Below are 14,969 nucleotides of genomic sequence, written 5' to 3'. Positions count from 1 at the left end.
ATTAAAGGTTTGGAATAAATGTTCCAAGCAGCTGGTTAGGAAACTAGTTGGCAACTCCTTCATTTTTATAAATTTTATCTTCCAGTAATCTTAATTGATGTTAAAAGCTAAGGACCAAGTCCAAACAAAGAGAATTTTTAGTTAGGATTCGAGAAAATAACTTCTAACATAACTACTCCCAAAAAAACTAGTTTCTAACTAGTTTAATTCAAATTATAATTACTGAAATTTTTGTTAATTATTTTTTATTAAAATATTTTTACAACAAAACTATTTAAAAATAGTGTTAAATAAGTATTAGTCTAACGTCAAACAGATAAATAATTTTATAAGTGTAATATTATACAGAAATTGTGTGGTTTAGAAGAAATTTATTATGTAAGCATTATTAAGATATGTGTATATGTATTATGCTTTTGGATTAAACTATCTACTAAACTTTCAAATATATAATATAAAATGAGTTTTATTAACAATCCTCACATTCCATTCACATTTCATCCACAAAGTAAGTCCCTTATTACTCTACCTCGGGAACTACTACTACACACACACACAAATTTGTAAATACTTAATGTGTTGTCTGCCAACACCTGTCAACTTATCTAACTCAGTCGCCACCGTTTTAACCCACTTGCCACATTTGTGCCCCGTTAGCGCCCTCATCGCCTTCACCTCCGGCGCGGCCAAATACTAAGTGGCATATCAGTGTCACTGGGTAAACTTGGCAGGTGTTGCGATAGTCCATCACAAAACACTATGTCACTGTCTGCCATAGAGAGCGAAGAGTATAAAGAGAAAAGAAGAATTACGAAAAAGTTCAAATAAAAACTGAAAACTAAATCACAGCACTGGGTTGAAGCGCTAAAAGGCCTAGACGGTTGTCATATCTGCACAAAAAGGGTAAGAGGAAATGAGAGTAATGAAAATAGAGAAATAACGGTAAAAGCCGAAAGTGCAAAGCAGATATCTAAAATCAAATAAACTAAGCAAGGCGACCAAAAAGAATAAAATGTAGAAAAGTGCTTCAATTGTAAGACGAGAAAGAAAACTTCGAGCGGAAATAGAGGTCGGCTGTCTGCTTTCACTTCGGTAGTTAGATGTATGGGCAGCTATGTAACGGTAAATGTATATATGTGCTGGTAACCTGTAGCCAACATGTCGCCCATATCCGCTCTGTAATAAATTGTTACAAAATTCATGGCTTTCTTCCGGTAACACATCCGCGCGCGCGCTCCTTTCCCTTTGCCGCCTAACCCAATTTTCATTTCGATAAGCATTCTTCAATTTACTGGCACTTATTGAGTTACAGACACATACACACACACACACTAGTATACAACTAAGTGCCACATGTGACAATTTGTTCTTGGCTGACCGCAAGTGTAAGTCCGTATAGCAGAACCACATGTACATGTGTGTGTGTTAAGTAACCGAAGGGGGATATTACTAAATCATATTATTTGCGCTTTGATTGAGAATTATTGACTTATTATAAGGCATTGTCAATAATTCACAGATAAGAGAGTTTAATTCGTTTATATTGAGAAATCCCTCACTTATTCTGCTGATCCAAGCTTTTCGGTTAAGTGAAGTGATCAAAAGAAATGAAGAAGAATTAAGTAACACGCTTGGTCAAACGAAATGATACGCTTCAGAGCCCTCTCTAAGTTTTAATGCCTGCTTTCAAGTGAAGTGTATATTTTTGGCTTAAGAAGAAGATCACTTTTTTCGGACTAATGTGAAATATAAACTTCTTAGTGAAATTATGGATATATATATACTTATATAATATGTCTACAAAATTTATAACTGAGCCTAAAAATCTTCTTATTTATTTGTCTGTAACGCAATTTGATTGAAAGCAAGGAGTATTCGTGCGATCTCTCCTAACCTCAGTGTTTGAGAGCTTAACTGTTGGCTTTTGCGAATCAAAGTTTCCTAAGATGGTATACGACACCACTCTCTTCGCAAGAGTTCTCTTTTATTCACTTTACTCAACTTTAAGCTCCCTACCCTACGCGGTACCTTGCTAAGTAAATACCCATTCCACACCGACCTTAAAAGTCATATCACCAAGTAAGTGACGCTGTTGAAATTTGCGAGTAAGGTAAAATGGTTAGAGATACCAACTGCTACTACTTAATCCCTGTGGTTATATAGATTAAAGTCAGCCAGATGTTGGAAAATCCTGATGTTAGTTATATCGGGACTGGGTCAAGTTTTCGCTCAAATTTATCTATTTTAGCCACAAAGATACACTGTTATGAGTAAACTACACTCTCTCATTTTCTTTGAGATACTCACATATTGACCGATATATGCAGTATAAAGTAATCGGAAGTTCGAGAACCTTAATATTAGGCATATGGGGGCTAAGAGAAGTTCTAACCCGATTCAACCCATTTGCGATACACATAATTACTACTGTCTAAAAAGCATTCTCTCTAAATTTCAATTGTACATCCCACACATTGACTCATCTTTTCTGTTAAAAGTCAGCTATGGATACTGGGGTCCACATATTCGATACCTAGGGTCTTGAACAGTTTTGGTTGGATTTGGCAATTTTTGTTCATAAGGTGGCATACTTTTAAGGAATTATTAATCAGAAGTTTAATGCCGGTATATTAATTATTCACTTTATTTGTGTAATTGAAAATGAAAGAATAAAATGGAATTTAAAATTGCGGTATACGGGAAGTAGGTTCAAGTCCGATTTTGCCCAGTTTCATACTGTGATATAGAAATATGAGAAGAATCCGACGTACAAAATTTAGTCGCAATCGGTAGATCGAGTCCCGTGATATGTGATTTTAATTAAAAGTGGGCGGTGCCACGCCCATCGTCCAATTTTCATAATGGCTCCCATTAAGCTCTCTCATACCATCTCGGAGGTAAGATTTAATGTCTCTGGCGTACTTAGTCATTGATTAATTGCGATTTTAGTAGTTTTTAACAGTACCATTATAAGGAGAGTGGGTTGGACTATCATCCGATTTCATCTTTTTACACTGTTTGTAGGCGCTCTTATAATATTTGAGTTGGCTAAATTTAGCTGTGGCAGCTTTTGTGGTTTAGGAAACTTATAAGAGGTGTCCATTGCTACTGCGATATTTGAGGTTTTCGGTTAATGGCGCTTGTGCGCGTGCCGTGGTTCGACTACGCCCATTGGTCGAATTGGTAACTTTTTTATACTCTCGCAACAAAGTTGCTAAGGAGAGTATTATAGTTTTGTTCACATAACGGTTGTTTGTAAGTCCTAAAACTAAAAGAGTCAGATATAGGGTTATATATACCAAAGTGATCAGGGTGGCGAGTAGAGTTGAAATCCGGATGTCTGTCTGTCCGTCCGTCTGTCCGTCCGTCCGTGCAAGCTGTAACTTGAGTAAAAATTGAGATATCATGATGAAACTTGGTACACGTATTTCTTGGCTCCATAAAAAGGTTAAGTTCGAAGATGGGCAAAATCGGCCCACTGCCACGCCCACAAAATGGCGGAAACCGAAATCCTATAAAGTGTCATAACTAAGCCATAAATAAAGATATTAAAGTGAAATTTGGCACAAAGGATCGCATTAGGGAGGGGCATATTTGGACGTAATTTTTTTGGAAAAGTGCCCCCTACTAAGTTTTTGTACATATCTCGGAAACTACTGTAGCTATGTCAACCAAACTCTATAGAGTTTCCTTCAGGCATTTCCATATACAGTTCAAAAATGGAAGAAATCGGATAATAACCACGCCCACCTCCCATACAAAGGTTATGTTGAAAATCACTAAAAGTGCGTTAACCGACTAACAAAAAACGTCAGAAACACTAAATTTTACGGAAGAAATGGCAGAAGGAAGCTGCAAACAGACTTTTTTTAAATTTAAAATGGGCGTGGCGTTGCCCACTTATGGACTAAAAACCATATCTCAGGAACTACTCCACCGATTTCAATGAAATTCAGTATATAATATTTTCTTAACACCTTGATGACACGTACGAAATATGGCTGAAATCGGTTCACAACCACGCCTTCTTCCAATATAACGCCATTTTGAATTCCACCTGATGCCTTCTCTGTATAATACGAGTATACACATTAGGAACCAATGATGATAGCGGAATAAAACTTTACACAAATACGGTACTTGAGCTGAGGAATCCCTTGTAGAAAAATTGTCGTGATCGGACTATAACTTTTCAAGGTCCCTGATATCGAACACGAAGAACTCAGTGCCTAACCTAACCTAACCTAATTTTTCACCGAAAATATCATGTGAGAGTATAAAATGTTCGGTGACACCCGAACTTAGCCCTTCCTTACTTATTTCAACCTCTGATTATTGCAAACCGACTGAAAACAGAACTAAGAACAGACTACGCCACATTCACAGTACATAGAAAACAGTGAGCTGCCACCTTTTTTAAATCCGCAGTATCAAACCAAAATTTTTAAAGAATTAACAGTTGAAAATGGTTTTGAGATGGGCTGCCTCCTGTTAAAAAATTTTAAAAAATATTAAATAAATGTGTATAATTAACTAGCCTCAACAAAGCCCTTCTTATAATATCTAAAACGAGAACTTCCGCCAGCACACTGGCCATGCCGCATGACTGCTTTTAATTTCCCACGGAATTTCCTTGCAATACTCATCAATTTTCAGAGATTACTTAGTTGCTGAAATTAAGATTAGCAACCGAAGCAGAAATTTAAAAGAATACCGGCAAAGAAAAAGAAATTACGAGTTTACAAAAAATTCAAAGACACGCCTTGAAACGGAAGCCGCTACTGTCATGCTACTTAAGCACACACACATACTTAGACTAAGAGCTATACGCACACCAACACACATGTGTTTACTTCTGCTTCTTACAGGATATGCTGACATAGAGACCCACAGAAAATTTGCCATTCATTGCCACAACGATTTTGGTTGACATGAAAGCCATGTATTCATATGTATGTTTGTGGTTGTTTTTTAATATCTATTTTTTGTTGTTGTTGGCATTTTTCTCTCCTTTTTTGCCTACTTCAATTGCAGCGCTAACTGAGAACCACTTAAGTGTGTGTCAATTTGAAGTCAAGTGTCTGTCAATGAGCACGAAGTAGAAGCCTTTGGCTGCTGTTTGATGGAATGATTCACACACACACACGCACACATGCACACAGCTAGATGCACACGTAAAAGTATTAAAAAAAAGTCAGCCGCTATTATATATCAGGAGCTAAATAGGATGTTGCGGCTCATTCATCATCAGCGAGGCGAGCGTTCAAGTGAGGAGCACAGCAGGGGAGGGAGGCTAGCTAGAAGGCAAGCAGCTTTGAAGGTTTGCATTTTTCACTGGCGTCAGCTGAATGTGCATATGTACGTGGAACTCACAGCCATTATGCAATAATTGACTTTACCTGTAATGCAGGCTTTATTTTAAAGCGCTCGCACACATGATTGATCGGCGGCGGTCTTCGTAAGCGCGAGCTCTACTACAACAAGGTCGCGAAAATAGTCGAAAGTGTAACGGTACAAAAAATTCATGTCAATGTGTCAGCTAAAGTGTAGGTAAGTGTGACATTTTGCGGTTTGATGAAATGCGTTTCGAAATTTTGTGATTGACAAGCCGCTGCTTGAAAGCTATTCACGCTGTGCATTTTGGCAGGGCCAAAGCGTTTGTGATGCATGCATGATGGACGACATGCATTGTTTTCGTTTTTAGGTGCACGCAGGCGTTGTGACAGCGTTTGTTTAGCAAATCTAATCAGTAAGGATTTCATAATTGGGATTAATGCCTGTAAAAATGTCATTTTGCTTGCATTTTGTCGGTAAAAGATCTTATTTAACAATTTTCATGTTGACACTGTCGATCTAAAAATGATGATCAAAACTGAACAGTAATATTTAAAAAAACAAGAAAAAACGTTAACTTCGGCTATATGCTAGATGCTATAGTAATCTGATCTGAACAATTTTTCGGAGATTATGTTATTGCCTTAAGCAGTAATCTCTCGTGAATAGTTGTGAAAGTTTTCCATACAAGAGCTTGATTCCGATCGTTCAGTTTGTATGGCAGCTATATGTTATAGTAACCCGATCTGAAGAATTTTTTCCGATATTACTTTATTTCTATGAACAATGAACTCATACCAAATTTCGTGAAGATATGTATAAAGTCAAGTGAGGAAGTTTCCCATGCAAGCATTTAATTCCGATCATTCAGTTTGTATGGCAGCTATATGTTATAGTGGTCCGATATCGGCAGTTCCGACAAATGAATAGCTTCTTGAAGAGAAAATGATGTTTACAAAACTTCAAAACGATATCTTTAAAACAGAGGGACTAGTTCGTATATATACACAGACGGACAGACGGACATGGTTAAATCGACTCAGCTCAACATACTGTTCATTTATATATATACTTTATAGAGTCTCTGACGCTTCCTTCTGGGTGTTACAAACTTACTATACCCTGTTCAGGGAAACAAAATATTGGACAGCTATTATCACACTACTATTATAAAGGCGAAAGTTTGTGAGTGAGACGCATTTGCAGACAGAAGAAGAAAGAGGCCGAAATGCGTGAGTGCGAACAGCTTGATAAGCTGGCTGACAGGGGTAGTGCTCGAAAATTCTACGAAAAAATGCGACAACAGAAGGTTTCAAGACCGGAGCATACTCTTGTGGAACCCATGAAGGTGATCTAGCCACCGATGCTCCGAGCATTCTTAGATTATCGAAGGAACACTTCTCCAGCCTGCTGAATGGCAGTGAACACATAACACCAGAGAAGGCGAACCCGATTCCCCAATCGATGACGATAGAACAGACGTTCTATTGCCCGACTATGAAGAAGTTCAAATACCAAATCCGTCTGAAGAACAACAAAGCGGCGGTGGCCGATGGATTGCCTACGGAGCTATTCAAACAGGGCGGCGAAGAACTGATAAGGAGCATGCATCAGCTTCTTTGTAGAATATGGTCGGATGAAAACATACCTAACGATTAGAATTTAAGTGTGCTCTACCTAATCCATAAAACGGGAGACCCCATAAACTGCGCCAACTACCGTGGGACAAATCTCCTCAACATCGCGTACAAGGTTCTATCGAGCGTATTGTGTGAAAGATTAAAGCCCACCGTCAACAAACTGATTGGACCTTATTAGAGCGGCTTCAGACCTGGTAAATCAACAACCGACCAGATATTCACCATGCGCCAAATCTTGGAAAAGACCCGTGAAAGGAGAATCGACACACACCACCTATTCGTCGATTTCAAAGCTGCTTTCGACAGCACGAAAAGGAGCTGCCTTTATGCCGCGATGTCTGAATTTGGTATCCCCGCAAAACTAATAGGCTTTGTAAACTGACGTTGAGCGGGACCAAAAGCTCCGTCAGGATCTGGAAGGACCTCTCCGAGCCGTTCGATACCAAACGAGGTTTCAGACAAGGCGACTCCCTATCGTGCGACTTTTTCAATCTGCTGCTGGAGAAAATAGTTCGAGCTGCAGAACTCAACAGAGAAGGTACCATCTTCTATAAGAGTGTACAACTGCTGGCGTATGCCGATGATATTGATATCATCGGTCTCAACATCCGCGCCGTTAGTTCCGCTTTCTCCAGACTGGACAAGGAACCAAAGGAAATGGATCTGGCAGTTAACGAGGGCAAGACAGATATTTCGTCATCCTGTCATCAAACAAACAGTCGTCGCACTCGCGACTTGTCTCACACGTCACTGTTGACAGTCATAACTTTGAAGTCGTAGATAATTTCGTCTATCTTGGAACCAGTTAGTTCCATCAACACCAACAATAATGTCAGCCTGGAAATCTAACGCAGAATAAGTCTTGCCAACAGGTGCTACTTCGGACTGAGTAGGCAATTGAGAAGTAAATTCCTCTATCGACGAACAAAAACCAAACTCTATAACTTACTCATTATTTCCGTCCTGCTATATGGTGGAGAGGCGTGGACGATGACAACATCTGATGAGTCGAAAGAGTCGAGTGCGAAAGATTTATGGTTCTTTGCGCGTTGGCCACGGCGAATATCGCATTCGATGGAACGATGAGCTGTACGAGATATACGACGACATTGACATAGTTCAGCGAATTAAAAGACAGCGGCTACGCTGGCTAGGTCATGTTGTCCGGATGGATGAAAACACTCCAGCTCTGAAAGTATTCGACGCAGTACCCGACGCGGGAAGCAGAGGAAGAGAAAGACCTCCACTCCGTTGGAAGGACCAAGTGGAGAAGGATCGGGCTTCGCTTGGAATATCCAATTGGCGCCACGTAGCGAAGACCACACACGTGAATGTCAGACATAGTGCATTTGGATTTTAGTCGCCTCTTACGACAGGCATGCTTTACCGCGGGATATTCTTTTCCCAACCACGCAGGGAATAATGGGATTTTAGTCGCCTTTTACGACAGGCATGCCTTACCGCGGAGATATTCTCTATCCCCCCCTCCCCGCAGGGGGAATACGTGGAAGAAGTATAAAAACGCTTTATCATGTGATTTTGCTAGCCGATACCCAGGCATAACACTAACTAACGATTACATAATTTTTAACGAAGCGCTGTTGCTTATTGATAATAAAATTTCTGCGATGGTTGGAAAATTTCAATATGCCTGCCCTACAAAAAATGGAGGAGCTATCCACTGATTTGGTTGTTGTTGCCGAGTTAACAGTCCTTGGCCGGATAAAAATCCGGATCCGTTCCGGTTACGTAGATCCGATTGTCGTGGGAACGGTTTGGTCAGAGAGCTTGGGTATGATACTATGGCTTTGCGAAGTTAAGTCAGCTAAAGAGCTTCTGTTACTACCGGAGCAAAGGCAAAATTCCAATTTAATGAGCAACGGCATAGATAGCTGACAAAGTAGTCCCAGGGTCAGCGGCAAACATTTTTTGAGTCTTGATTATTCTGGGTATATTTGTTAATCACTCTTCTTGGGAAAGTAGAGCTTTCTCGAAGCTATCTTGTTTGTCATTTTCTACACTTTTGTCTCAACTAATTCACAAATTTTAAATTTTCGAATCAAACCCCTGAAACTATTCGGTGTTAATGCGAACCTTAATTGGAAAACACTTTTTTGATAAACAAACATAATTTGGAAATCACAAAAAATCACGTGAATTATGACAATTGTAATGTCAAATAGCTTTTAGTGGCCAGCGGCGTTGGTTAATGCAAAAAATTAACAACAATTATCGGTTTGTACAGTAAATAAATAAATATTTCTGAGCATAATTGACCCTCAGCGAATGTGCGGCATCAAATGCGACAAAACAAAACAAAAGCAATAACAAAAAATATAATTAAATGTCAATTAGCTGACTTTAATTTACTGCACTGAAATTTAGTGCCGAGAAAAAATGCAGCAAAGCGTTAAATAAAAAAGGCAAAAACATTTTCCAATTAACAAATTCGCAGCGCTTTCACAGCTGCAGCAACAACAACAGCAATGCGGAAACGGCGCAAAAAGTGCAAGTGAGAGCGTGTTGAGAATTTATGATTTTTGTTAAATACATAATTTATTGGTTTATTAATAAATGCATTTGATTTCTAATAATTATCATATTTCTCGGTGTTTGTGCGCGTGTATATGTGTGTGTGTGTGTTTGTATTTTGACCGCAACAGCAGGTAGAAGGTTAATGAGTGGTCGCATTTTAGTAAATATCACAGGTGATGGAGTTAATAAAGTTTCATTTACATGTATGTATATATGTCTGTATGTATGAGTACTGAATTTTGAGCAAAAATCGTTAACTGAAAATAGGCAACAAAATATTTGTGTCATAAAAATATTTATATTATACATATATATAGTACAGTTCCGAACTGCAAATGCCCACAAAAAGTTTTGTATATAAAACATATCCACCTGCATGAATGCCACAGATGGCTGTATGTAAATATTTTTAATTATAACTGTAAATACTTAAATTGCAATTAAGTCAAAAATTTCGTGTGAAATGTGCAATAAACAGGTTCCATCTACATAAGGGTGACTCTTAACATAACAATTTAACGAACTTTACCACTTGCTCTTACTCAGTAAATTATACTAGCGTTATGTTATATACAAGAAGATATGATATTCACACTATTGGTGTCGGATAATAAACGATATTAGTAAAAGAACTATTCCAAATCCACGAAAAGTCAGTGTTTGAGGACAGAGTCATTATGCGGACTGGCCGAACGGCACAAAATAGTCGATGAAAATCAGTACAAAAGTCGAAATCATGTCTGCTGTTTTTCAAAAGGCGACATCTAGTTTATGCAACAAAATCTCTTGGTGTTGGCCAACCATACAGATCTTTTCTGTGAGTTTACTTCAAAATAAAAGTGTACACCAAAAATCTTGGTCCAATAGATCAAGGCGAATATTCATACCAAAGTCTATGGAGCCATATTAAGTAAAACAAAAAAGACGTTAATTTCGGCGATAATGAAGTCATAAGACTTGCTGCAGGTGCACTTTTTAAAGTATAAAAAAGTATCAATAGATCTTTATCTCGATTTCGAGGGGTTAAGTTGAATGGCCGTTATAAGCTATAGAAGTTCGATCTGAGAAATATGTTTGGAAACGCTAACGTTGCATTGCCGCATTGATGTGTGACAAATTTCGGGAACACACATTCCTCCAATAATAAAGTTTTCATACGAAGACTTGAGCTTGATCCGTCAAATTGAATGGTAGCTATATGCAGTAGTTACGCGATTACAGAAATATGACAAATGAGCAGTATAGAAGAGGACGTGTGTGAAAATTTCAGATTTCAAAATCTGAGGGACATTTCCCATATATACAGACAGACATGGTTAAATGGGCTCAGCTCATCATGTTTATCATTATCAATGGATGGAGAATGTGAAGAAGATCACGATCAAGTAACGAAAGTTCTGTGAGCGCCTCACTTATGCCAGAAACGATTCTTTTATATATGGCTCAAGCAGCTCACGACTTCCGGTCTTAGACCAAGTATCCCCTGGGTAACCAAAAAACATCCATTTGAAGGTGAGATAAAGTGCGAAGGCGAAACATTCTTAAAATATATAAAAAACGTTCTCAATTAAAAGAAAATAACAACCTCGGATGAGGCATCAAAGCGAAGTTCTATGAGAGCTGTCCCGCCACGATGTCAAAATTGTGCTTGTCGACTTAAACGCCGGAGTGGACAATGAAAGTATTTTTAGCACAACGGTCGGTAAATTCAGCTTTCATGATCAAACATCCCCAAATGGGTTGAGACGGAGCCCAAAATATGGTTACCTGTAATAGTAAATTCCAGCAGAGGAAAATTCAAAAAGCTAACTGGCTATCTCCGGATCGCAAAGCCACCAACCAGATCGATCTTGTTGTGATAGATGAAAGACACGTCTCCAGTGTTCTAGATGTGCGTGCCCTCCGAGGTTCTAACCGAGGTTGCAGCCAAGATAAACTTCCGCCTCTATGCAGCAAAAAACCACGTCCACAAACACAAGGAAGGTTCGACGTCAAGAAGCTGCAATAAAAGCAGACAGGCGAAGGATTTTCTACTCGACTTGCAATCCTGTCCTCTGAAAACTCTCCTTAGTAACTCGGTACACGACATTTGAAGCTCCTTACATTTGCAGATGAAACCATTGGTTTTGGGAAAAGCTAAAGAAAAGCAGATGATGAGGAGTGCCGTGTCGCAGTGGATAGAAAACAGACTGCCTACGTTGCAACGTTGCAATCGACCACAACACTTGGCGGATGAGATAGAAAATCGAGAGTTAAAGAGAGAGCGAGAAGAATTTGCGAACTAAAAAAGAGAAAGGCCGAAATATGCTCGAAAATTCTGCGAAAAAATGCGGGGACTAACAGAAGGTTTCAAGACCGAAGCATACTCTTGTAGGACCCCAAGGAGATCTAGTGACTGATGCTCAGAACATACTAAAATAATGAAGGAACATTTTTCCAGCCTGCTGAATGGCAGTGAAAGCATAACATTAGGAGATGTCAAGCCCGATACCCCAATCGATGACGATGGAGCAGACGTTCCACTGCCCGACCATGAAGTAGTTCAAATAGCAATTACCCGTCTGAAGAACAACAAAGCGGCGGGTGCCAATGGAAGCCGAACTATTCAAATGAAAAGAAGCATGAACCAGCTTATTTGTAGAATATGGTCGAATGAAAGCATGTTCGACGATTAGAATTTAAGTGTGTTCTGCCCAATCCACAAAAAGGGAAACGCCAAAATCTGCGCAAACTAATGTGGGATAAACCTCCGCAATATCTCATATAAGATTCTATAGAGCATATTGTGCGAAAGGTTAAAGCCCATAGTCAACAAAGTGATTGGATCTTATCAGTGTGGAAATAGGCCTGAAAAATCTTGTGAAAAGAGAATCGATACACATCATCTCTTCGTCGATTTCAAACATGTTTCTTGACAGCAAGAAAAAAAGCTACCTTAATGCTACCAGCATTAACACCACTAATGAAAAACAAAAATATTTTAATCTTTTAAGTCCTTTTAGAGTATTTTAGATAGTGCCTCTAATCGGAATCGAAAATGTGAGGCAATGACATTTGTACCGTAAGCATCATATACTCAGATTTATTGAATTAAGCGCCGACATAAAACTGGTTTCAAAAAGTAACTTTACATGAGCCCTCTGTTTATATAAAACTTCCGTAGAGGTAGTGCTTATTTACATATCGTACCTTACAACTTTATTGGTTAATTTTGAGAATCACCCTAGCGCAGAAATTAAAAAAGTTTAATTATATACTAGTTAAAAAGCAGAGATTGAAATTTGAGAAATTTGTCGCATAATTTTTTCCTGCCGCATTTCGGACCCTTCCTAGTATACCTGTATATGTATGTAAATATATATGTATGTACTTACTTGGTAATAATAGGCAATTATTTCACAAATCACAAATAAATAAATGCACATATACTTACGTGGAGCATTGTTTGAAAATTTTCCTCTTCATACCACTCAACTATAAAATAACATTGTACAAAAATATTTTATTTGAAACTTGTATGATTTTTTTTCTTTTTCACTCTATAATTGTATCAAAAATTTCAATAAACTCATTAAAATACTGTAAATAATTGGCCAAAAGGCCAGCAAAAAAGCAATGACAAGATAAAAACCGAGTTCATATTGCAATGCAAATTTATTTGATGACACTTTGTTGATTAAATTAGATATTAATCGAAAAACTTTATTATATAACTGAGACAGTTCTGGCTGCATTCATTTGTTTTTGAGCTTACGAGATTCAACTGAGATTATTCCAATTAGTTAACGAGTGAGCACGTATGTGACACAAATAAAATCCATGAGAGAGTAAAATAAATATAAATAATATTAAAGAAGACTAAACGAAAAATTTCTGTGGAAGCCAGGATTTTGGCTATACATTGACAACTACAGAGAAATTGCTAAAATATCGACTTTAGCTCAACTTTCAGAAATTATTTACGATCTACATATCCGTGGGTTTTTAGGGTGATAAAGATCAGTTTTCTGCAAGGTAAATGTCTAGGAATTGGATGCCTTCAGATGATCCTTTAGATATTCCAAAACGTGTTCATCTTGCTTCGAGTCAGTTCTTGTCACTTTTTTCTTCGATAATAGAGTATTCAAAACTTGTATTATATGCTGACGATGTAAAGTTTTTTTTAATCATGTATTTTAACTGATGAAAGGCATTTGTAGTGTTTAGTATAGGCTCGTCTTTCTGAAATAGGTACATGAAGCGAATTTTTACGACGAGTGAAATTATTCGACGAATCTTCCTGTCATCGTTGGAACGGCACTCATGCTTTGGTTCTTCCAGAGTATAGTGTTGTGCATGCACTTATGCTTTGGGCGGTGAACAACGCATTGTATTGATATATGTGCTTCTACCAATAGAAAGCGCCGTGGAATTGAGTCTTCTAAGACAGGTATTCACGTTAAAACACATTGGCTTCTGTCATCGTTAGAATTTCAGGATCAGTGAAAACCATTTTGAAAGATCATTTTGGCCTAAGAAATGTGAAAGCGCGCTTTGTTCCATAATCACTAAACTTTTTCGAAAAAACAGCATGGTATTAACCTCTGTGAATGGTTTCCGGCCACCACGATGTCATGAATTTTATAATTACTGGCGATGAGTCTTGGACCCATGCTTACGACCCAGAAAACAGACGAATATTCGGCCAAATATCGTGATAAAGCTGAGCCAAAGCCCAAACCATTTGTAAGAGGGTCAAAAGTCAGTGTTATGTTGACAGTTTTCTTCGATTATCGAGGTGTGGTGCATCTCGAATCCTTTCCGACCGCCCAAACTGTCAAAAAGAAATAGTATTTGAGTGTTATGCGCGAATTTGAAGAATCAATTTAGATTTTTAAAATTATGCACAAAGTATTACTATTTTTTGATCATAGTAGTACTACAAGTAGTTCTTGTTTTGTTAAAAGTTAGTCCAAAGATTTTTGTGATACTTACATTATTGAAACTTTGTTTACAACTTCGGTTAGGCCTTTATTGAAATATGGATCTTTGGCCATGGAACCTCAGTTACGAAATTCAATCTGACAAGTTTGATTTTTTTGGAAAGCAATATTTATAATCTGAGCAAGACATCAAATGCTCAATCCGTTTTCGGTACTAGATTTCTTCAAAATTATATCTGGCCACACATATTACAGGAATTTGAAGGGCTGATCAGCTTACTAGGACATGTACATTAATCTTAATATGCAGAATAGGAACTGCGTCGGCTACTTGTGATTCACTACTGAACTGTTGGGTCTGATGCCAGCGAAGCGTTGTGACACACTGCGTTGGTCAACTTCTAGCAACTGTGTCGCAAGGTCCTTCAGCAGAAGGTGAATCATAAGAGGTCTAGGGAACTCTTCGATCTCAATAAGTTCTACTTTTCAGAGGTGATAAGAGTGCTAACTAGAGATTGTCCAATCGGTATTCATGCAG

Source organism: Bactrocera dorsalis, chromosome 3 (genome assembly GCF_023373825.1).
Source record: "Bactrocera dorsalis isolate Fly_Bdor chromosome 3, ASM2337382v1, whole genome shotgun sequence".
Taxonomy (NCBI): domain Eukaryota; kingdom Metazoa; phylum Arthropoda; class Insecta; order Diptera; family Tephritidae; genus Bactrocera; species Bactrocera dorsalis.
This window is presented reverse-complemented; position numbering follows the sequence as displayed.